The sequence below is a fragment of the Dermacentor silvarum genome, chromosome 1 (genome assembly GCF_013339745.2).
Source record: "Dermacentor silvarum isolate Dsil-2018 chromosome 1, BIME_Dsil_1.4, whole genome shotgun sequence".
Lineage (NCBI taxonomy): Eukaryota > Metazoa > Arthropoda > Arachnida > Ixodida > Ixodidae > Dermacentor > Dermacentor silvarum.
In genome coordinates, this window is record NC_051154.1 from 288,188,169 (window position 1) to 288,212,025 (window position 23,857).

The following is a 23,857-nucleotide window of genomic DNA, read 5'->3' on the forward strand; positions in this document are numbered from 1 at the left end:
CGCCCCCGGGAGGGCTCGAACCTCCAACCTTTCGGTTAACAGCCGAACGCGCTAGCCGATTTCGCCACGGAGGCGGCTGCTCGGCGCTCTCCCCACCACGCACATGCTACAGAAAATCTACCAGAATAAATACAACAAAAAAGCATCAAAAGGAGAAGCTTCGCCCTGGGAGGGCTCGAACCTCCAACCTTTCGGTTAACAGCCGAACGCGCTAGCCGGTTTCGCCACGGAGGCTTTTTTTTTTCTTTGTTGCCTTCTCGGACATGGAAATACAAAGCACAAAAGATAAAAACACCTCAGCTACACTTGAGCTGACGCCCGTGCGGAGCTAAAATCTTTTCAGTTGCACCAAATCATCAAGAAGCGGCATCCACTCTGGTGGATCAGGCTGCGCCCTGAAACATTCACGAATATGAACAACACTCTCGATAAAGTTTTCACGTGTAGAACGTGTATTTATGTCGGCGTGTCGCACCTGCATTCGTGTTTTCCACAGACTGTGGAGGCCAAGGAGCATGATTAAATCGTAGGGCACATCTTCGTTTTCAACAGGTAAGAACCGGATGCCGTAAGGGTTTAAGGGGAGCTCTTTTTAATCGTTCTCTGAAGCACATCCCAGTAAAAAATGCGATCCCAGCATTCTAAGAAAAGATGTTCAACTGTCTCGGGCTTCCTGCATAACAAACAGTTTGTTGTCCATGGCACGAATATCCCTTTATCATGCAGCCAGGTTTTGACAGGCAGCGTACCGGAATGCAGTTTAAAAAAAGAATGTTTTTACTGCAGGTCTGACGGGCATCTTTCTAACTCGTTTAAGAATATTGTTACGTAAAACGGCACAAGGCGGGACTATTTACACTGTATTTACAGTATGAGAGAGACACAGTAGCCAAGATGGTGGACAGCCACCAGCACCAGAGAGAACCGTCTTCTTCGTCGTCTGCCCCAGGATGAATGTCTCTCGCGTAGCATTACCCCTGGCGGTGCAAGCGCCGTCCCGGCGCACTTCACACATTGTCGTAGGAGGAAGGTGGTAGGCTTTCAGTCTGCTAACGTGAACTATGTCACTGGGAGCGATCGCCGGCGGTAAAGTCGGAGAGACGGGAACAATCTCGTAGGTGACGTCCGTGACCTGGCGGACGATTCGGTAAGGACCCGTGTATCGAGATAGCAACTTTTCGGATAAGCCAACACGGCGGAATGGACACCACAGGAGAACTAAGGCACCGGGTGAGAAGCGAACGTCGCGATGCAGGCTGTCATAGAGGCGCTTCTGGGTCGCTTGCGAGGCCAACAGCCTAGAGCGGGCGATCTGACGAGCGCGATCGGCACGAGCGATGGCATCACGTGCATATTCGCTAGGCGGCGCGCGGCGCGGCAGCAGCCGGTAGTAGGGTGTCCATCGGTAACGTTGGTTCACGGCCAAAGAGCATATAAAAGGGTGAATAACCGGCGGTATCGTGACGCGAGGAATTGTACGCGAAAGTCACGTAAGGTAACGCCAGGTCCCAGTCACGCTGGTCAGATGAAACATACATTGAGAGCATGTCCGTGAGGGTGCGATTTAGTCTCTCGGTGAGGCCATTTGTTTGGGGATGGTAGGCAGTGGTCAACTTGTGCTGCGTTGAGGAGGAGCGCAAGAGATCGTCGATTACTCGTGATAAAAATGCGCGGCCTCGATCTGTGAGCAATTGGCTAGGGGCGCCATGGTGCAGAATAACATCGTGGAGCAAGAAATCGGCAACGTCAGTAGCAGTGCTGGTGGGGACCGCTCGAGTGATTGCATACCTGGTCGCATAATCGATAGCAACGGCGACCCACTTGTTGCCGGATCGTGACTCAGGAAAAGGACCGAGAAGGTCCAAACCAACCCGGAAGAATGGTTCGGTCGGGATGGAGAGCGGCTGAAGCAGTCCAGCCGAGGGTGCGGCAGGACGTTTCCGACGTTGGCATTTGTCGCAGGAGGTCACGTAACGTCGAACAGACCGGGCGAGACCGCGCCAAAAGAAGCGGCGCCGGACACGGTCGTACGTGCGGGACACACCAAGGTGACCAGCAGTTGGTTCGTCGTGAAGCTCACGCAGTACCGTTGAACGCAGCTGTTTAGGCACAACGAGAAGCAGCTCAGGGCCATCTGATTGGACGTTACGACGGTAAAGTGTACCATTCACGAGGGCGAACATGCGCAGTGAGGCGTTGTTAGGTGCGGATTCCAGCCGATCAATGAGCGATCGAAAAGCATCATCACGGCGTTGTTCGTCACCAATCTGGAGAAGCTGAGACATAGACATAACGCAGGGGTTAGGTTCGATGTCCGGTCCCTCTGGTTGGTCAACAGGGTAGCGGGACAAGCAGTCCGCGTCCAAATGGAGGCGGCCAGACTTGTAGGTAACTGAGTAAGAGTACTCCTGAAGGCGCAGCACCCAACGACCAAGTCGTCCAGTAGGGTCCTTCAGTGAAGAAAGCCAACAGAGAGCGTGATGATCGGTGACAACACGGAAAGGGCGGCCATACAAGTAAGGACGGAATTTCGAAACCGCCCAGACAAGGGCAAGACATTCCCGTTCCGTAATAGAGTAATTGCGTTCAGATTTCGATAGGAGACGACTTGCGTACGCAATAACACGGTCAACGCCTTGTTGGTTTTGGACTAAAACTGCACCGATGCCGTGACCACTAGCATCTGTGCGCACTTCCGTGGGAGCAGCTGGGTCAAAATGGGCAAGAATAGGTGGAGTCGTTAGGGCGGCGATGAGCTCAGAGACGGCGTCAGCTTGTAGAGGACCCCAACAAAACGGGACGTCTTGTTTGAGAAGGTCAGTGAGTGGACTTGCGAGCGCTGCAAGGTTTTTCACAAAACGGCGAAAGTAGGAACAAAGCCCCATGAAGCTACGAACGTCATGGACAGACCGTGGAATGAGGAAGTTCGTGACAGCGCGTATCTTTGCTGGGTCCGGTCGGACACCGGAAGGGTCAACGAGGTGGCCCAGGACAGTAATTTGACGAAGGGCGAAGTGGCACTTCGAGGAATTTAGCTGGAGGCCAGCTCGTCGGAAGATTGCTAGAATGGTCGAAAGCCGCTCAAGGTGTGTTGCGAAAGTGGGGGAGAAAATTATCACGTCGTCCAGGTAACATAAACACGTCGACCATTTAAATCCTTGAAGCAGTGTGTCCATCATTCTCTCAAACGTGGCTGGTGCGTTGCAGAGACCGAAAGGCATGACCTTGAATTGGTAAAGGCCGTCAGGGGTCACGAAGGCGGTCTTCTCATGATCCAGGTCGTCTACAGCGATTTGCCAGTAGCCAGATTGAAGGTCCAGGGATGAAAAGAAGGTGGCACCATGGAGGCAGTCGAGGGCGTCGTCAATACGTGGAAGAGGGTACACGTCCTTCTTGGTGATTTTGTTGAGGAGCCGATAATCAATGCAGAAACGCCAGGAACCGTCTTTCTTCTTTACTAATACGACGGGAGAGGCCCAAGGACTAGAAGATGGTTCGATGATGTCCTTCGCAAGCATTTTAGCCACTTCTTTTTGAATCACTTCGCGCTCTGATGCGGACACACGGTAAGGTCGACGGCGAATGGGCAAAGAGTCGCCAGTGTTGATTAGGTGGGCGACAATATTAGTCTGGCCCAGGGGTCGATCACGAATGTCGAAAATGTCGTTGTATGAGGCCAAAACCCGGCAAAGAGCGTCGGCCTGGTCAGGCGAAAGGTCTGATCCAATCATGTTGCGAAAAATGCTGCCGTCGGAACTTGGTGACGGGGAAACTGCAGCTTCCGCAGGTGCAGTTATGGCGACAACTTCGACGTCGTGGTCTGTTATCGCGGTGAGGTGGGCAAGCGACATCTTGTGGGGCAACACTTGGGGGGTCAGACCAAAGTTTAGTAGCGGGAGGAACACACAGTTATCAACTAATGTGGCGATGGTATGTGGCACAGTAACATTGCGCGTCAGGCGGACATCTGTAATCGGAGAGATGATATAGTCGCCGTCAGGAACGGGAGGGGTCGATGACAAACACACGTACGTGACGGCTCGCGGTGGTAGGCGAACAAAATCGGTGGGGCTTAAGCGGCTGACGGGCGTATCGCAGGCATCTGATACAAGAGGAAGATCGAGGCAGAGCGTTTCAGAAGAACAATCAATTAAGGCCGAGTGTGCCGAAAGGAAGTCAAGGCCAAGGATAAGGTCATGGGGGCAGTGAGCAAGGACGGCAAAAAGGACAACAGTGTGACGACCGGCAATGCTGACACGGGCGGTGCACATTCCGATCACTTGAACAGCACCACCATCGGCAACACGTATTGTCTGTGTCGTAGACGGCGTCATAATCTTCTGCAGGCGGTGGCGTAAAGAGGCGCTCATAATAGACAAGTGTGCGCCAGTGTCGATGAGGGCGGTCACAGGAACATTGTCGACTTTGACTTCAAGAAGGCTATGGTGAGTGGGGAGCGTCAGTAGAGGATTTGCAGGGGACGATGGCATTGCAGCTTCACCTCCATAAGCTGCACTATCTAGTTTTCCTGCGGCGATCGTCCAGAGAAGGACGGCGACGAAAAGCGGTGAGGCTGCGGAGAGCGGAATTGGCGGCGTTGCGGCGACGGGGAGCGGGAGAAGCGGCGAACAGGAGCAGTGGCGTCAGATAGAAGAGGCTCGTTGGAGGACGACGAGTAGTAAGTAGGGGAACCAGCGGCTGGACGTCTGAAAGGAGTAGGGTACATGGAGGTCTGGCGAGATACGTAGGTCCTACGGCGACGGCAATAACGAGCAATGTGCCCGGCCTGATGGCAGGAGAAGCAGATGGGCTGATCGTCGGGCGTTCTCCATTCCGCAGGATTGCGGAAGGAGCCGGGAGAGGTGTAGGAGCGTCGAGTGGGTCCAGAGGAATAAGGCCGAGCGTCAGGACGAGTCAGTGGGCACGCTGATGGAAGGCCAAGATTAGCAAACTCCTGCCTGACGACAGCTTGGATGAGGGACACCGATGGCTGCGATGGGTCACTGGCGTGGGTTGTAAACACGGGGGGTTGAATAGGTGCAGGACAGGCGGCTTCAATCTCGCGACGAACAATGCGAGTAACGTGGTCACAGGCGGGCGGCTGGCGAACGGCATCACACGATGAAGTTGCAACCGTATTGGGCAGCTGGGTGAATTTCTGGGTAATACGGCGGCTCTTCGCGTGTTCAAACCGCCGGCACTCTTTGATGATTGTGTCGACGGTATCAACGTTGGTATAGACGAGCAGGTTAAAAGCATCGTCGGCGATACCTTTGAGCACATGAGAAACCCTCTCGGACTCAGACATGTGCTCGTCAACCTGGCGGCAAAGAGCAATAACGTCCTGAATGTACGAGACGTATGACTCGGAGGATGTTTGTGCACGAGTTGCAAGTTCATTCCGCGCAGCAAGCTGCCGACCAGTGCTGTCACCGAAAAGGTCACGGATCTTCTCTTTGAAAGAGTCCCAGCTGGTAATTTCCGCCTCGTGCGTCTCGAACCACACCCGCGGTGGGTCATCGAGGTAAAAAAGCACGTTGGCGAGCATAAGGGTCGGGTCCCACCTGTAGCCGGCGCTGATCCGTTCGTAAAGGTTGAGCCATTTGTCGACGTCAACCCCATCCTGGCCGGAAAATACGCCAGGATCACGAGCAGGAGGCAGAACGATGTAGGTCGGAGCGACGGGAGGGGCAGGGGGTGAAGACGATGTGCCTGCACCGACTGACATGGTCGCAAGCGTGATGAGGCGGCAGTTGCGAAGCTCTGTGATCGAAACAGGGAACTACCCAGCACTTCCACCAAAAGATGTTACGTAAAACGGCACAAGGCGGGACTATTTACACTGTATTTACAGTATGAGAGAGACACAGTAGCCAAGATGGTGGACAGCCACCAGCACCAGAGAGAACCGTCTTCTTCGTCGTCTGCCCCAGGATGAATGTCTCTCGCGTAGCAATATCTTGTCCTGGGCCTCCACAGTGTGGTAACCGGTAAAAGGGTATCGGCAACATCACGTCATCAAGCGCTTTGTACATATTTTTCTTATTAACATTGCATAGGTAGTCAGGGGTAAATCGTACTTCCAACATCTTGCACGAAAGGACAACCTCGCGCAAGTAGCATGTCACCGCTCCATACATGTTCTCACATGGGACTATTCTTCCAGGGAGCAGCCTCTGTAAGCGCACTTGCATAGCAGTTCTTAGAAAGGAATCACTTTGATCACGTAGGAACATAAATCGCGAAACTACTTGCCGCAAAAATAAATACACTAGGCCAAGGCCTCCGCTTTTGCATGAAACAAAAAGGTTAGTTCGGCTGGTTTTTTCCCAAGTGGACGCTGTTGTGTCTGGCGGTCCTTCGGGACACAGGAGGCCGGCGCCGACTCACACGCGCCAACCTGGCGCCCCTTTCTCGCGGCCGAGAATTGTCACCTGGGACTGAGGGATTAGCAGTTGGTCTCCGGGCTACCTCATGCGTGGCTAAGCGGCAGCGTCGCCCCTTGGTGCGGTCCCGTGAATTACCAGCGCCGCCCGAACCACGACGAGGTCCGGCGTCGATTGCGACGCGCCAAACTGGCGCCCTTTCGAGACAGCAACCGCCCTCCCTGATTCTGCGAACTGACCGCTATGGAGAGGCGAATCTTGAAAGGGGCCAGTGTCTGGCAATCCCGGGGGAACGACATCAACGTTCGGTTCCCAAGGTGTCAACCGCTGCCTGTGTTCGGGGGCGACCTAACAAGATTGGAGGCGGAGCCCGGCGGGAAACGACGACACATCACGTGCGGGATATGGCCACCTGATCCAAGATGCTGATTGGCTAAAAGAACTACAGTGTATTCCCTCACCGAGTGAAAGAGGGAAACGAAAGGGATAAAACAGGGGACTTGAGTGTTGTGAGGGACGCTTCACCATGTAGAGAACCTTTGACCATGTAGAGCACGCTTGACGATGTAGAGCACGCTCGACCATGTAGAACGCTCGGAGATGTAAACGCTACTACATGCAAAGATGTTAGCACATATCATGGAGCCCATCTTGTAATATACCATGTACAGTGTATATAAAACAGTTTTCTAATCTCCCTGGATATCTCCTCCTCTTGGCACCTGGCACGGCACCATACATGGAACCTTCGTGGCCGCACGGACCGTGTACAGACACAACAACGCCCAAATAAAAACAGCAAAAACACGATGCATTTTTTGAACAGCTGTCCGCGTCGCACACAGTACATTCATGACATACCACAGCTTCGAAATCAAAAAAATATTGCAGATAGAGGCACGGGGAAAACATTGACAGCTGCCTCCCTTGCCACGCGTCTGCTTTCTCTTTCACTTTCAAAGTTTCTTCTTTCCAGTACGAGCTGGGATCCCGATAACATTCCAGGGGCACTCCTAGATATCGCGTTGGCAAGGTAGACCATCGTAGCCGAGAAAAACAATCCGGTGCTACGTCCCATTCACCATGCCAAAAACCGGAACTTTTTTCCCAATTAATTTTGCTTCCAGTCTGAACGCAAAATTTTCCCACCACACTCGTGACTTCACAGATGCTCTCTCTGTCTGCACAAAACACCACTATATCATCTGCATACGCGAGTACTTTCACATGCGATGACTGCAGCCTGTAACCCGGAATATTATCAGAGTTGATAATTGCCAGGCAGAGCGGCTCTAAATAAACTGCGAAAAGCAAGGGGCAAAGCGGGTATCCCTGCCTTACTGAAGAACGTACAGCGAGTCTGTCAGTGAGTTCGCCGTTAACTATAATACGGGTCGTACAGTTCTTGTAGGCCATTTTTACGCCTTATACTATAACGCAACCAAGGTTGCAGTGTTGCAGAATGGAAAACAGTATTTCGTGAGAGACACGGTCAAAGGCTTTTGCCAAGTCGAGCTGCATCATTGCTACCTGACTGCCAAGTGCATCAACACACTCTAATACGCTGCGTGCAACGTGTATATTTGTGGCGATGCTACGGCCTTTAATGCCACATGTCTGGTGAGACCCAACCAATTTCGTGATCACAGACTGCAGTCGTTCTGCTAACACCTTCATAAAGACTTTGTAGTCGACGTTGGTGAGGCTAATCAGTCGATATGACCCCACCAACAGGCGTTTTCCGGGATCGTCAGTCTTCGGAATCAAAACAATGTGGGAAGTAGAGAAGACAGCGCAACGTGCTTGCGTTCGTAAGCCTCAGTCAACACATGGAGCATGTAATGTGCAACAGAATGCTTAAAGGTTTTAAAGAAAGCAGCACTTAGCCCGTCTGGCCCAGGGGCTTTAACAGATGGTAGGTCGTCTATCGCTTTCTCTATCTCCCGCAATGTTATAGGCATTTCAAGAAGCTCTTTAATTTCGTCATCTAGAGTTGGCATATGTCTTAAAAAGTCTACATGAAAGCCGTCTATGGTCTTGAGTTTATTGCTAAGAAGTTCAGCGAAGTGTTCAGCTATAGCGCTCTGAATGCATTTAGTACCTTCTGTAATCCGGCCGTCATACAGGATGCTCCTAATCTCTTACTTGCAAGCGTATCTTTTTTCGTCTGATAGCGCTCGCTTTCTTGGCGTTTCGCCAACCCACAATTTTTCGGACCTTGCGCGTATAACGGCGGCTCTGTATCTGTCTGCGTCGATTCTTTCTAGCTCACATTTCACTTCTCGTATTTCTTTAGTGAAATTTCCCGGCGCGCTACTTTCCATGCTCAGCAGCCATTCAAGTTGCCCATTCAGTTCTTTTTCTTTCTCTTTCTCTTTATAACGAGCTACCACTGCACTTTTCTATAGCTTTCATTTTTACCCACTCTTTGAACCCTTCCCATTCAACTGCAAAGGTAGCACTCTGCGGATCTAGCATTTTCTCTAGCTCGGTCTGAACTCGCAAAATAAACCCTTCATCTTCCAGAAGTTTTGCATTCAGTTTCCATAAGAGCCAGTTAAAATGCGATTTCCTGCCCTTTATTCCTAAAGTGGTACTTACAAGGCAATGATCGTTGAAAAGCACAGGTTTAACATCATACCTAGAGCATAAGGGCAAAGATCAACAGACACATACATCCGGTCAAGTCTAGCATGACTCTCCCGCTGGAAGTGCGTGAATTCTGGGGGGGGGGGTCCCAGTAGAGAACACACTGCCAACATCCTCGAGACCGTAATCGTGAACAAGTGTGTTCAACAATTCCGAGGTCTTGTCAATAAGTCGCCTACACTTGACTCTGTCAACTGCGCGCACCCACAGTTGAAGTCCCCCAATACAAGCAAAATCTTGTCAACGTTCAACCATGGCTCAAGGGACTCAATGAAAAGTTGACGCTCGCTTTCTGCATTGGGAGCATATAAACTAACAATGCGCCAACATAGATTTGAAAACATTAAATCAGAAACCAAAAGTCGACCACTTGGGCAGGCAAAGACCGACTCTACGCTTATTCCTAACGCGTTACGGATGATTATGAGCCATCACACCCCGGCGCCCCAACAGAGTGACAGACACACACATAAAAATTTGCTTGAAAGGGGGACACCATGCGGTCGGTTTGCTCCTGACTCTCTATTTTTGACTCCTGTACAGCGACTATGTCAATATCGTTATCTAGCAGGAGGCGATTAAGCTGGTACTGTCGCCTTCTTGCTCCCAACCCTCTGACGTTCAAGGTCGCTACACGAAGCGGATTACTTAGATAAATAGCCATGTCTTAAAACACAAACGACTCAGTCCGCATGGTGCCTAGGTTCACGGTCGGCGCAGCTTTCCTCACGACTGCCGGAATTTCTTGACGCCGGTCGACCGACAACCGGCGCTCACGTCGACCTGGACCCAGCGCTGCTACGGAGGCGGTTTCCCCGCCTGCCGTGCTTCGACCGGAAGGTTCGACCGTGGCTTTAGCGTCGAACGTCTGACACCCGGTGCCTTCGGCGGAGGCTCGTCGCCTTCGCCTGCAGGCTGCTGTTTCACGCCGTCTTCTTCATGAGGACGCTTCCCGGCCGTCAAGCCCGCCGCTACCTGGCTGGTGTCCATGGCATCCATGTCTGGGGTCTCTACACTGCCTAGTGTTTCGACCGTGGCTTTCGCAGCGTCCGTCGCCTTGTCATCGCTGTCATGTTGCGGCTCACGCTGCGCCGGTACACTATCAGCCACTGCACTGGAAACCACCGCCTTCTGCTTCACCAGAGGCGTCAACGAAGGCGCAGTGTCTCGCGTTGGTTTCCATGCTGCCCGGGCTGCTTCCTATGCGTCCGTTTCGTCCATCAGCATCTTGGACGAGTCTTCGCTGGTTCCTGGCCCTGCAATGCTCGCGTAAGTGCGACCACACTGGTCTTCTTCGTGCCCGTAGCGTCGGCAGGTTCCGCAACGCGGGACTGGACACTCCCTGCGGATGTGGCCTGTACCTCGACACCGAAGGCACAGCGGGGGCCTGCCCGGTACAACGACTAGTGCCAATTCACCGCTAACGTTCAGCTGGTGGGGCAAGTCGTCCAGCTTCACGCCTGCTTTCAACTTTATGGTGACGAGCCCGGTAATTGAGCGCTTCTCAATCATGCCCTGCACACGCCAGCGCTCCCGGGCAAATTCTGCAACTTTTCCGTACGGCGCAAACGCGACACGCACGTCCTCATCAGGCACGTTGTGTAGAAGCCAGTGGAGTTTCAGTCGAACCTCCTGGTTGGCCGGGTCAATCACCAGGCAGCAGCGACCTTTTACACGTAGCTCCCCGACGCTCGAGATCTGCTTCACCGCATCAGCATCCTTGAAAGTGACAGGCCAGACATGGCTCATGCGATACGCCCCCAGGGCGACAACGTCCGGAAGAAGCGAATGCTGTGCCACAGCGTCACGGAAATCTTCCACCAGGTATGGTCGGGCCGTGATATCCGCGTGCAAAAAAACTGTGTTTAAAACAAAACGACCTGTTGGCAGACCTGGCAGAACAAAATGGTAGGTGCTTTCCTGTTGCGTAGCCCTGTTACCGCGGCCAGACATGGCCGCTGAAGCCGCTCCTACGGAGCTCGTCATTATACATCCGTCACGCTCGGTGGCCGGAAGCAGAATCGCCATTGCGCCACGGAGGCGGCTGCTCTGCTCTCTCCCCACCACGCACACGCTGCAGAAAATCTACCAGAATAAATACAGCAAAAAAGCATCAAAAAGGAGAAGCTTCGCCCCCGGGAGGGCTTGAACCTCCAACCTTTCGGTTAACAGCCGAACGCGCTAGCCGATTGCGCCACGAAGGCGGCTGCTCTGCTCGCTCCCCACCACGCACACGCTGCAGAAAATCTGCCAGAATAAATACAGCAAAAAAGCATCAAAAAGGAGAAGCTTCGCCCCCGGGAGGGCTCGAACCCCTTTCGGTTAACAGCCGAACGCGCTATCCGATTGCGCCACGGAGGCTTCTTTTTTTTTTTTTATTGCCTGCTTCATAACAACATATATACAACGCACAGGAATTCTCCGCCTCGAATTCAAAACAAAAAAGACAGTACAGTTCTAGGTGCAAGTGTACCTTGTCTGTAAATGTTTAAAACAGCTTAATGGCTGCAAGCTGTTCAAAGGTTGGTAACCACTCAGGTGGTTCACTGAGTACTTTATAGACTTCGCGAATAAACAAGATGTTTTCTATAAAATATTCTCTCGCCCGTTTTGCGTGTACATCTTCATTTCGCGCCGCCATTCGAGTTTTCCACACGCTGTACATGCAGAGTAACATCACCATGTCACATGGAACGCCTTCTGTCTCTTCAAAAGGTAAAAACCGGATTCCAAAATGTGTTAATGGGAATTCTTTCTTAATGGTCTTTTTTAGAATGTCCCAAAGGAAGACTGAGTCCCAGCACTCCAGAAAAATCTGCTCAATTGTTTCCGGTTTCTTACAGATGTGGCAATTGACACTCCACGGTACAAAGATCCCTTTCTCCTGCAGCTATGGCTTGACAAGAAGCGTGCCAGTGTGTAGCATGAAGAAAAAGGTTTTTGTTGTTGGTCTCACTGGCATTCCTTTAACACGCTTCAACACGTTCTGCTCTCGCTCCAGTGCATATATTGCACGGTATATTGGCACAGGACACATGATATTTATTAAATCCTTGTATAATCGCTTTCTTGCGACAGTACCAAGGTACTCCATAGAAAAGTGCGCTTTTAAAAGACGGAAAGCACTTATCACTTCCAGCAAAAAACCTCGGACAACTACTTTCTTTCTAGCACATGACGTCACTACATACTCTGGCAGTGCGTCACCTAATCGCGTCTGGATAACGCACCACAAAAACAATCGCTTTCGTCTAGCTAGAATATGAACCGCGACACTATCTGTTTAAAAAACAAATACGATAACCCCAAACCTCCTTTCTACAGTGAATGAAACAGATTCAGACGACTCGTGCGCTCCCATCCGGACCACCACACGAACATAGCAAACACCCTGTGCAACATCTGTACACACACTCGCGACATACATAAAACTTGTAACATGTAAAACATTTTGGCGACAAGAAACACTTTGCACACCATGGCTCTCGCGAATATTGACAGATTCTTGCCACCCCACTTTGTTGTTTGTGCTTTAAGCCGCTCTGTTTGCTCGGTCCATTGCGTGGTCGTATCGCGATAGTATTCTAAAGGAACACCAAGATAACTGGCTGGCGTATGAGTGAACGGTATCGTTTCGACCATTGCAGGCCGGCTATCCCGATCACCGTGCCAGAAGCCTAAGCTTTTTTGCCAACTTATGGCACTCCCAGTGAGAGCGCAAAACCTTCTTGCATCCTTGACTTCCTCCCGAATGCTCTCTTGATCAATGCAAAAAAGTGCGATGTCATCTGCGTAAGCTAATATTTTTACCTCTTGCGTTAAAATAAGGTAGCCGCGAATATTTTCGTTTTCCCGTACCTTCAAACAGAAAGGTTCAAGAAAAATTGCAAAAAGTAAAGGAGACAAACGGCACCCCTGGCGCACACTGGATAACACTGGTATATTTTCACTAATTCTTTTGTTGATTACCAGGTGAGCAGAACACTTCTCATAGGCCATGGCTACTCCGTCCTGAATCACTTTTCCTATATTGATGTGTTCTAACACTGCATGGAGTATGCTGTGAGCAACCCTGTCGAAAGCTTTTTTTAAGTCTAATTGAACCATTGCTACACATTCGAGGTTTGCATCGCAACACTCCAATATACTCCTAGCGACGTGAATATTCGACATTATTGTCCTTTTTCTGATACCACATGTTTGGTGAGGACCGACTATTAACTTGATAACTGTCTGTAGTCTTTTTCCAAGCACTTTCATGTAGATCTTATAATCCACGTTCGTGAGGCTTATAGGCCTGTATCCATTAACGAATTGCAGCTTTACCACTTCATTGGATTTCGGCATAAGTACGACATGACTTTTGCTGAATGATGGCGGCAAGTGCTTAGTTTCATGAGCTTCCGCAACAACACAGTAAAGTAACTCAGCCATTTCCGCCTTGAAAGTTTTATAGAATGAAGCTCCTAGGCCGTCAGGTCCAGGCGCTTTTCCTTTACTCAAGTCTTCCATGGCTTCTTTAATTTCTTTGGCCGTGATTGGCCTCTCGAGTCCCTCTTTAATTTCATCTTCTAAATTCGGCAGAAGCGTTAGAAAAGTATTTACAAACTCTGCCGTAACGGGCACCCGCCTACCCAGCAAAGCTCGGTAGTGTTCAACGAAAGCTTTCTCAATGACTTCTTGGTATTTAGACATTGCGTCGTTAAACCAGATTTCTTTAATTATGTTCTTGGAAGCGTAACTCTTTTCGTCACTGAGCGCCCGCTTAGTTGGCGTTTCTCCGAGCCACAGTCGCTCGGCTCGTGTTCTTATCGGAGCCACTTGATAAGTTTCGGCGTCCAACGTTTCAAGTTCGTATTTAATTTCTCGTATCTGCATAGAAAAAAATCCCGGCACTGTGCACTCCGCGTTTAGAAAGTAATCCAGCAGGTTTTGTAGTTCTTTCTCTCTTTGTTTAGCTTTATGACGTTTCACGCAAGCCCTGTCGATAGCACTCATTTTCACCTCAACTGCTCCCATAGCTCAGCATAGTTTGATATGACATCCATTTGCATTCCATCAATTTTTTTCCTTTACAGTTTTTACGAACCATTCATCACTTATGACTGTGTCACTCATTTTCCAAAGTTCCCAGTTAAAGTTAGACCCTCTAAGCTTCTCGCCCACTGTACAGGTTACCAGGCTGTGGTCACTGAAGCTCACATGCTTTACTGTGTAGCTAGTGACCGTGCGCGCGAGGCTTGCTGATACATATAGACGGTCTAGTCGAGCATGACTCTCACCTTGAAAATGAGTAAAAAGAACTGTGTTTCCGCTTAAAGCGTTTCCCACGTCTACTAAATCATAGCCTGCCATGATTGCGTTGAGTTTATGGGCACTTTTATCGCGTACTACAGTATTCGGCACCCTATCTTCGGACATGCATGCACAATTAAAGTATCCGAGAACGACGACATTTCTTTCACATTCCAGAAGTGTCTCAACATAGTCAAAACATATTTTCCTATCACAAACTTTGTTCGGAGCGTACACACAGATCATTCGCCAACCCACATCATTTAAAGAGAAGTCGCACAGTACCAATCGCCCATCTTGGGCCGTCATTACACTTTGTTCAACAATGCCTATTGAATTACGCAAAAATAAAAGACAGCCACCGGCCTTGCCTACCGCATAGCAAACACAAATGCTATAACGCAATTCATAAATATCGACCATTTTGTCCGTTTGCTCTTGGCTTTCAGTTTTAGTTTCTTGAACCGCAAGAACATCTATGTCATTTTCTAGCATCAGGCGACTTGATTGGGCTTGTCGCCGTATGGCCGTTAACCCGCGTACGTTAAGCGTGCCAATACGTAATGCTAGCCCAAGATTATTTGCCATGGAAAGAGAAGAGCAAGCGATAACACAATAACTTTATGGAATCAAAGGTAGTGTAACTTACAGATATTCTCTGCACTCTTATAAGCTCCGTCGCATGCGACGAAGCCACGACGTCTCGCTCTTCGGCACACATCATTGACCTCGAACGTTCCGAAAACCCGAGTCACAACTTAGCGTTCTACGAGAACAGTACCCCGCTACTGCGGAGGAACTGTCGGCGTTGTCTGCTTGTCTGGGGGAACTGCCAGCGTCTGCCGCCCGTCCGAGGGAACCGCCAGCGTTTGCCGTCCGTCTGGGGGAACCGCCGGCGTTTGGCGTCCGTCTGGGGGAACTGCGGGCGTCTGCCTCCTGTCTGTCGGAACGTTTAGTTTGGGCTTAAGCGTATACCGGCGGAAAAAGGAAGCCTTCGAGGGCGGCCCTTCGTTGCTACCACCGTCGTCTTGCTCAAGCGTGCCTTCCACGTCGGTGAATTGCCGGGGCCTCTTTGAAAGCGCGATGGTCGTTTTTCTCGAAAGACTCTTTGAGTACGGCCGCGATAGGGTTGCCCTGTCGTAGAACGCCCTCGGTATCCACCGCATTGTCTGCGCTTTCATACACCATCGCATTTTCCGCAGCCGGTTGACCTTGCGCTTCGCTGTCCTTAACCTCACTGCTGCCCTTGGTAGGTTGGCACTTGTCGCTAGCCGAGACCACTGCCTTCTCTTGCTTGCCTTGTGGGTCACCACCCCCTCCAGCAGTCTCTTCCGCGTCTGCGTGGTCCATCAGGTGCTCGTCGAAGGCGTCGCTCCGGCCCGGCCCAGTCACGTTAGCGTAGCTTCACACGCATTGGGTCTCTTCGTGGCCAAAACGACGACAGAGCCCACAACGTGGCACACGGCACTCACGCCGTATATGGCCGGTGCCACGGCACCGGAGGCAGAGTGGAGGTCTGCCTGGCACGATCACGAGTGCATGGTCTTCTGATACTCGTAGCTGATGCGGGATGTCTTCCATGGTCATACCAGCCTTTAAGCGTAGGGATACAAGTAGCGTGCGAGAGCCTTTGTCTCCGCAACCGGGTACTCGCCACCTCTCCCTGGATATTTCGGTCACAGTGCCGAATGGAGCCAGTGCTGCTCTGATGTCTTCGTCGGGGGTCGTGTGAAGCAGCCACTAAAGCTTCATTCTGATGTCCTGCTTGCAAGGGTCAATCGTGACGCAGCGATGTTCCTTAACGCTAAAGGCCTTCGCCGACAAAAGCTTCCTTTTCCCGACATCGTCCTTGAATGTTATGGCTCAACCATGGTTTATCTGATAGGCCCCTAGGGCTACCACCTCCGTCATAAGCTTATAGCGGTCAAGCGCATCGCGAAAATGTTCAACACGATAAGGCCGGGCCTTCAAATCACCATGCAAAAACATGGTATTACACACGGTCGTACCTGATGGCAGCTGAGGCAAAACAAGTTGGTAATCCTGTGAAGACGTTTCCGTAAGCCTGATACCGCGGCCCTGCTGGGCCGCTGTAACCGCCCCTTGGGAGCGAAACATTCCGTGACCGTTCGCTACGGTGTTCAGAAGTGGAATCCATTGCAAGGTCGATCCACATAGGTCGCGAAGCTTCGGGCGAAAAGCGGTTCAGAACCAATTGTCACCAACATCAGCAAGGGTGGTTATGGGAGCAGCGATTGAAGCGCGACTATGTTTGGAGGGAATAAACACTGGAAAGAAAAAGACGTTTTTTAATTAACGCGACACGCAGTTACATACATTCAACAAGAATAAAATTCCTAATCCATTTTAGATACGCAAGCCGAGAAGATAAAACTCTATTTACTTGATCATTATTAATAAATACATTTTTTCAGCGCCCACCGTGAGAGCGCCCATCGATAGCGGCGGGCGTTGAAGCCGCTATCACTTGCAATGCAATGCAGCTATTGGGAGTGCGTGGAAAGGCACGCTCGTAAAATTCACCTGTTACAATACGCCCCCCTCACATGTTGTGTTGTTTTGCATGTCGACGTTTGTCTGAATCAGGTGACGCGGATAGTTTTATTGTTTCTTAACCTGTACAGTCAAAAGCAGTGAGTTGCGACCATCAGATACTTGTTTACTTTAGTTGTTTTCGTGCGACAGCGCTGGCCGACGGGCTTGGCATCCGACGAAAGGACGAGCACTCTACGCAATCTACGCCCAAAGCGTTCGTCGGCCTCCAAAGAAAGTATGTTCTGTGCAGTGATGCGATTTCGTCACCCATACGGCTGACCTTTTCCTGCATCGCTTTCCGCGCTGAAAGCTCGGAACGCCCATCAAGTCGAAGGGCGGGGCATTTGAATATACAGCTCTAATGGCAGGCCTCCGAAAACAAATTTCGCGCCTATGAGAACAAAATGACGTCACTTGTGTTTTTAGCGGATATGACATCAAATTATTTTTTCTTCTGCCGGAAGTGTTCCCTCCTCACACAGATGGCGCTAAGCCCCATGAACCGCCGATAAGCCGCCATGTTTTGAACCTATGGGCCTCTATGGAAGCTTCGCTACCAGTTTACATATACCTTGTCCATTGCGCCACGGAGGCGGCTGCTCTGCGCTCTCCCCACCACCGCACACGCTACAGAAAATCTACCAGAATAAATACAGCAAAAAAGCATCAAAAAGAAGAAGCTTCGCCCCCGGGAGGGTTCGAACCTCCAACCTTTCGGTTAACAGCCGAACGCGCTATCCGATTGCGCCACGGAGGCTTTTTTTTTCTTTATTTCCGGATTTCGTCAATTACACGTCACACAAAAATTCACAACACTGGTTACAACATAACGAGAGAAATCTCTACACGTGCTAAAAACGGGACTGACAGCACGTCCCGTGTAGCTTGGTTAGTAAGGCTTAATCTCCAATAATTTTTCAATCATATAGGCAACCATTCAGGTGGCTCGTTAGGAGCCTTGAACACATCTCTAACATATCGAATACTTTCAGCAAAATATGTCTTCGCTGGCTTGGGATGAACATGTTCGTGTCTAATATCCATTCTTGTTTTCCAGACAATATGCATTGTAACTAGCATCATCATATCACATGGCACGTCCCCTGTTTGTTCAAAAGGCAAGAACCGAATTCCGAATGGCGTGAGCGGGAAATCCTTTTTAAAAGTCCTCTGTAAGACGTCCCGCAAGAAAATTGAATCCGAGCAGTCTAAGAAAATGTGTTCAATTGTTTCTGGCCTATTGCATATCATACAATTTACACCCCAATGTAGATAATTACCTTTTTCTTTTAACCATGGTTTAACGGGGAGCGTACTACTGTGCAGCAGAAAGAAAAATGTTTTAGTTGATGCTCTGATAGGCATTTTCTTTACACGTTTCAGTACATCCCGTTCGGGTCCTAATGCATACTCTGCTCGATACAAAGGTACAGGGCATAACGCGTCAACTAAATCCTTATACAATTGTTTTTTGGTCACTAATGACAAATAATCGACAGCAAAATGCACTTTAAGAAAGCGAACAGCATGAACAACTTCTTTCAAGAATCCTTTCGCCGCTACATGCGGTGCGTAAAAGGACGATGCAATGTACTCCGGCAGCGCATCCCGCAGGCGCACTTGCATGACCGTACGTAAAAACCATCACTTTGATCACGCAAGAAAAAATATCGCGAAACAATCTGCTTAAGGAACAAGTGCGAAAGGCCAAGCCCGCCCTTCTTAACAGAATGAAACATATTTATCCTGCCGGTCCGCTCCCAAGTGTATCTCCAGATAAAGATAGCAAAAACTCGGTGAATCTTTTGCACGCACATTCGCGACATGCATAGCACTTGTAGCAAATAAAGAATTTTGGCCACTAGAAACATATTGCGAACCGTTGCGCGCGCAAATATCGACAGGTCGCATCCACCCCATTTTGTTCTTTGTGTCTTAATGTGTTCTATTTGGTCAGTCCACTGTTCGGCATTTTCGTTATAACACCCTAATGGGATGCAAAGGTACTTGGACGGATAAGTGTTAAATTTGATCCCCTCAATTTGCTCTGGTCTGGTATCCCAAGCCCCATGCCAAAATCCTAGACACTTTTGCCAACTAATGGCGCTTCCAGTGAGTCTACAGAAGGCTCTTGCGTCACTGACCGCCTCCTTTATGCTCTCTTTATTTTCACAAAAAATCGCGATGTCATCTGCATATGCCAATACCTTTATTTCATGCGATAAAAACTGATATCCGGTTATTTTCTTATTGTTCAACACTTTTAAACAAAATGGCTCTAAATAAATAGCAAACAATAAGGCTGAGGCGGGGCATCCTTGACGGACACTAGAACGTACGGCTATGTCTTCGCTGAGTTTTTTGTTAATCACTAGTTTAGCCTGACAATTATCATATGCCATTTTCACAACGTCGCTTATAACAGCGCCTACATTGACGTAATCCTGCAGTGCAAAAAGTATGCTGTGACACACCCTGTCAAATACTTTCTGCAAGTCTAATTGAATCATGGCTATACGGCCACCTGACGCTTCACAGCACTCTAAAACTGTTCTTGCAGTATGAACATTAATAAATATGCTTCTTCCTCTTATTTCGCACGTTTGGTGCGCACCAACAATACCGGTAATTACTGTTTGAAGTCTTGTTGCAATGACCTTCATATACACTTTATAGTCGACATTTGTCAGACTAATGGGCCTGAAATTTTCCACCGACTGCAATCTCTCAGGGTCTTCAGTTTTCGGTATAAGTATAATATGGCTTTTCTTAAAAAATATGGGCATTTGTTTAGCGTCATAGGCCTCTTTTATAGTACGATGAAGCATTTCTGACATTTCTGCCTTGAAAAACTTAAAAAAGGCAGCCCCGATGCCATCTGGTCCAGGTGTGTTGCCATCACTAAGGTCATCAATCGCTTGCTGAACTTCCTTTATTGCGATGGGTCTTTCAAGATCGTTTTTAACGTCCTCATCCAGTTTGGGCATAAGTGCCAGAAACTCTTTTACAAACGGATCTTGCACTTCAACTTCGCTGCCCAACAAGCTTCGATACCGTTCAAGAAAAGCCATTTCAATAACCTTCTGGTCTGATGAAACCATGCCCTGATATCGTATTTCTTTAATCTCGTTTCTTGTGGCATACTTCTTTTCTTCAGTGAGCGCGCGTTTGGTGGGTGCTTCGCCCACCAAGAACCTTTCTGCACGTGGCCTTACCACGGCGCCTTTATATCTTTCCTCCGCAATGCATTCCATCTGTCTGTTCACTTCTTTAATTTCATTTCTAAACAATCCGGGTATCGTGCTATCTGCATTTAAAAGATAATCAAGTGTGACTTGCAGCTCGTTTTCTTTTTGTCTTTCTTTGTATCGTATGACGCTTGACTTCTCAATTGCACACCATTTTAACTTCACTTTTAAAATTCTCCCAAACCGCGCTAAAACTTTTTGTATCAATAATCATGGCCTCCTTTACACTTTTGACCCACCAGTTTAACAAACGTTTCGTCTTTCAAAAGGTTTTCATTTAATTTCCATAGATCCCAATTAAATGCACTTGTTTTTCTTTTATTTCCTATTTGGAACATTACAAGACTATGGTCACTGAAGCTAACATGTTTAACTATGTAGTTGCTGCACAATACCATAGTACTACCGGAAATATACGCACGGTCTAATCTAGCATGGCTTTGAAGCTGAAAGTGTGTAAACTGCACATGATTCCCACGAAGAACATCCCCAACGTCTACAAGGTCACAGTTTTCTGTTAAAGCGCGAAGCTGTAGGGCACTTTTATCACGAACGGGATTGTTATTAACCGTGTCTTCGGGCATGCATACGCAGGTAAAGTCACCTAGTAACACTACAATTCTATCACACTTTAAGAAAGTACCTACGTAATCAAAAAAGCATTTTCTGGCGGAGCAGGTATTAGGTGCGTATACACAAATAATTCGCCATTTTTTACCATGCAAAGAAAAATCACAAAGTGCTAATCTGCCGTCTTGTGAAGTTATGACACTTTCTTCAATAATACCAACGGACCTTTTTAAAAAGATGGCACATCACCCAGACTTCCCAACGGCATGACATACACAGACATTAATGTTTGCTTTATAAATTTCAACCATGCGGTCAGCCTGCTCCTCGCTCTCAATTTTTTATTCTTGTAACGCTAAGATGTCAACGTCATTTTCAATTAACAGCCGTTATAACTGGACTTGTCGCTTTCTTGCCGTCAACCCTCTTACGTTAAGCGTACCTATCCGAAACGCTGATGCCGATCTAGAAAACACTGAAAGCGATGATTCAAGCCGACCGCACTGCGATTGCTTCATAATTCCCGGTCTAAGACTTACAGTCTCTCGCCGCCCTACTCGCTTTTTGAGGCGAGGTCGAAGCGTCTTCCTTAGCGTCACACATTGGCGACACTTGCTGCTTGTCCGTCCGTTGTTCAGCATCTAAGTCGTATTCCGAACAGCATCCGCGCTAACGCGGAGGCACTGTCGGTGCCGCTGTTTTGTCTGGCGGCACGTTGGGTTTCACTTTAAACGAACTTCTTCTGACGACTGCCGTCTTCGGGAGTGGCTCACCAGCAGAGGCTTCGTCGCTGATGCCTACGTCTTCAGTTCCTTCACTCGGCCTCTTTGAGATCGCAGAAGTGCCGCTTTTCCCTCCGTCTTTGTCGGCTTCTTCCTTGTTAGGCTCCACCGCATAGGTATCCATCGCGGTCGCAGGAGCACTTGTGTTACCAAAGGCTTTGTCGTCTTCTGTTGGTTCTTATAGGTCGTTGACCTTACCATCCTCATTGTCTTTCATTTCTCCAGCGTTTTCAAACGACGGTTCCGTTGATGGCTGGCTGCCAGAACTCGATGGAACCCCGCCCCCACTGGTGGTTTTCTCCGCGTTGGCCTGGTCCATGAGGTGCTCGTTCACGGTGTCACTTCTGCCAGTCCCTGTTACCTTAGCGTAACTACGCACGCACTGGGTCTCGTCGTGGCCGCAACGACGACAGAGCCCGCAGCGTGGAACTCGGCACTCGCGCCGTATGTGACCGGTGCCGTGGCACCGGAGGCAGAGCGGCGGTCTGCCTGGCACGTGTACTAGTGCATGGTCTTCACCGACGCGGAGCTGATGTGGCAGGTCTTCCACAGTATAGCCAGCCTTCAGGCGCAGAGACAGTAGACGCGTGCGCGACCCTTTGTCATTGCAGCCTGCCACACGCCACTTATCCCTCGATATCTCACTAATGGTGCCGTAAGGCGCCAGGGCGGTTCTCACGTCTTCGTCCGGAGTGGTGTGCAGAAGCCAGTACAGCTTCATCCTGATGTCTTGGTTGCAAGGGTCTATCACGAAACACCGATGCTCCTTAACGCTGAAGGGTGGGGTTGACAAAATCTTCTGCTTGCCTTTTCCGTCCTTGAATGTTATCGCCCAGACGTGGTTCATTTGGTAGGCTCCGTGGGCCACAACTTCTGGCATGAGCTGCAGACGGCCTAAAGCATCTCGGAAGTGCTCGACTCGGTAGGGCCTTGCTTTTACATCAGCGTGCAAAAATAAAAACAGTAGTCACCCGCCAGGGTGGCTCAGTCAGCTAAGGCGTTGCGCTGCTGAGCACGAGGTCGCGGGATCGAATCCCGGCCCCGGCGGCCGCATTTCGATGGAGGCGAAACGCAAAAACGCCCGTGTGCTTGCGTTGTAGTGCACACAACAGGTGGTCAAACCCCAGGCGGTCAAAATTAATCCGGAGCCCTCCACTACGGCGTGCCTCATAATCAGAACTGAGTTTGGCACGTAAAACCCGAGAAAGAAGAAGAACAATCGTCGTTACGGTCGTACCTGAAGGCAACTGCGGTAAAATAATCTGATATTCCTGCGTTGTCATATCATTCAACCTACTTCCGCGACCCTTATGGGCCACTGTAACCGCCCCTGAGGAGGAAGACATTCCGCGTCCGCACCGAACGGTAGCCGGAAGTAGAATCTTGCGCCACGGAGGCGGCTGCTCTGCGCTGTCCCCACCACGCACACGCTACAGAAAATCTACCTCAATAAGTACAGCAAAAAAGCATCAAAAAAGGAGTAGCTTCAGCCCCGGGAGGGCTCGAACCTTTCGGTTAACAGCCGAACGCGCTAGCCGATTACGCCACGGGGGCTTTTCTTTTCTTTGTTGCCGTCTTCGACGTACAAAATGAAGGGTTACAAATGATAAAACGCGCCAGCCACACTTTGGCTAGCACAGTACTAAAATCTTTTCAGTAACACCAGTTCATCCAGTACAGACATCCATTGTGGTGGATCAGGTCACTGATCACTTTAACCACTGTTCTCTGGTAAGTTTTCGACAGTGGACAAAGAAGCTAAGAAGTTTTGCTATTCGATTGCCAGTGGGACATTGTGAAATAATGTTGATGGATAGCAGTACGGTTATGGTACACAATATGTATTAAAATATCATAAATAGAACTAGCTACTCTGGAACATGTAGTTACTAGAAGCCAACGCTTCACTTTTATTTTATTGATATGTCTTGTAGCTGTGCATTGAAGCGGAACTAAGGTTTCGTCTGCGCATAACAGAGTTGGAGAAAAAAGTGGTCAGTGCCCTGAAAGTTTTCTCGGAAAGCCAAGGACACGAGTGCACACTTTTGGACCTAATGAACGCTTACAGCGAAAGACCACATATGCTCGGATAAATGAGGTATGTGCATGAGTCAAACATGTTAAAATGTTCTACGGAACAAGTTGCAAAAAAGAATCTAATTTACAATAACTTGATGGGTACAGCAGAAAATTTAAAATGCTATATTTATAACAATGGTAAACTTACTTGGTAAGGTATCCATGTACACCAAACTTTTTCTGCAGGGCTGTTAGTGAAACAGTTCATTGGGTTTGTTCTTTCGCAATTGTCTCATCGTGTAGTGCTTCGCACCGTTGTACTTATAACACTTGCATTGTTTTTTTTCATGTT

General features: G+C 49.3%; 3 non-coding genes across 3 annotated transcripts; all 3 read right to left on the minus strand.

The window, feature by feature from the left end:
* On the minus strand, positions 1-74 carry Trnan-guu (transfer RNA asparagine (anticodon GUU)). Its single transcript has one exon. It is a non-coding gene; the product is annotated as a tRNA-Asn (tRNA).
* Positions 75-11,165: 11,091 nt separating this feature from the next.
* On the minus strand, positions 11,166-11,239 carry Trnan-guu (transfer RNA asparagine (anticodon GUU)). Its single transcript has one exon. It is a non-coding gene; the product is annotated as a tRNA-Asn (tRNA).
* A 6,330-nt stretch (positions 11,240-17,569) lies between these two features.
* Trnan-guu (transfer RNA asparagine (anticodon GUU)) lies at positions 17,570-17,643 on the minus strand. The gene has a single exon. It is a non-coding gene; the product is annotated as a tRNA-Asn (tRNA).
* Between the last annotated feature and the right edge of the window lie 6,214 nt (positions 17,644-23,857).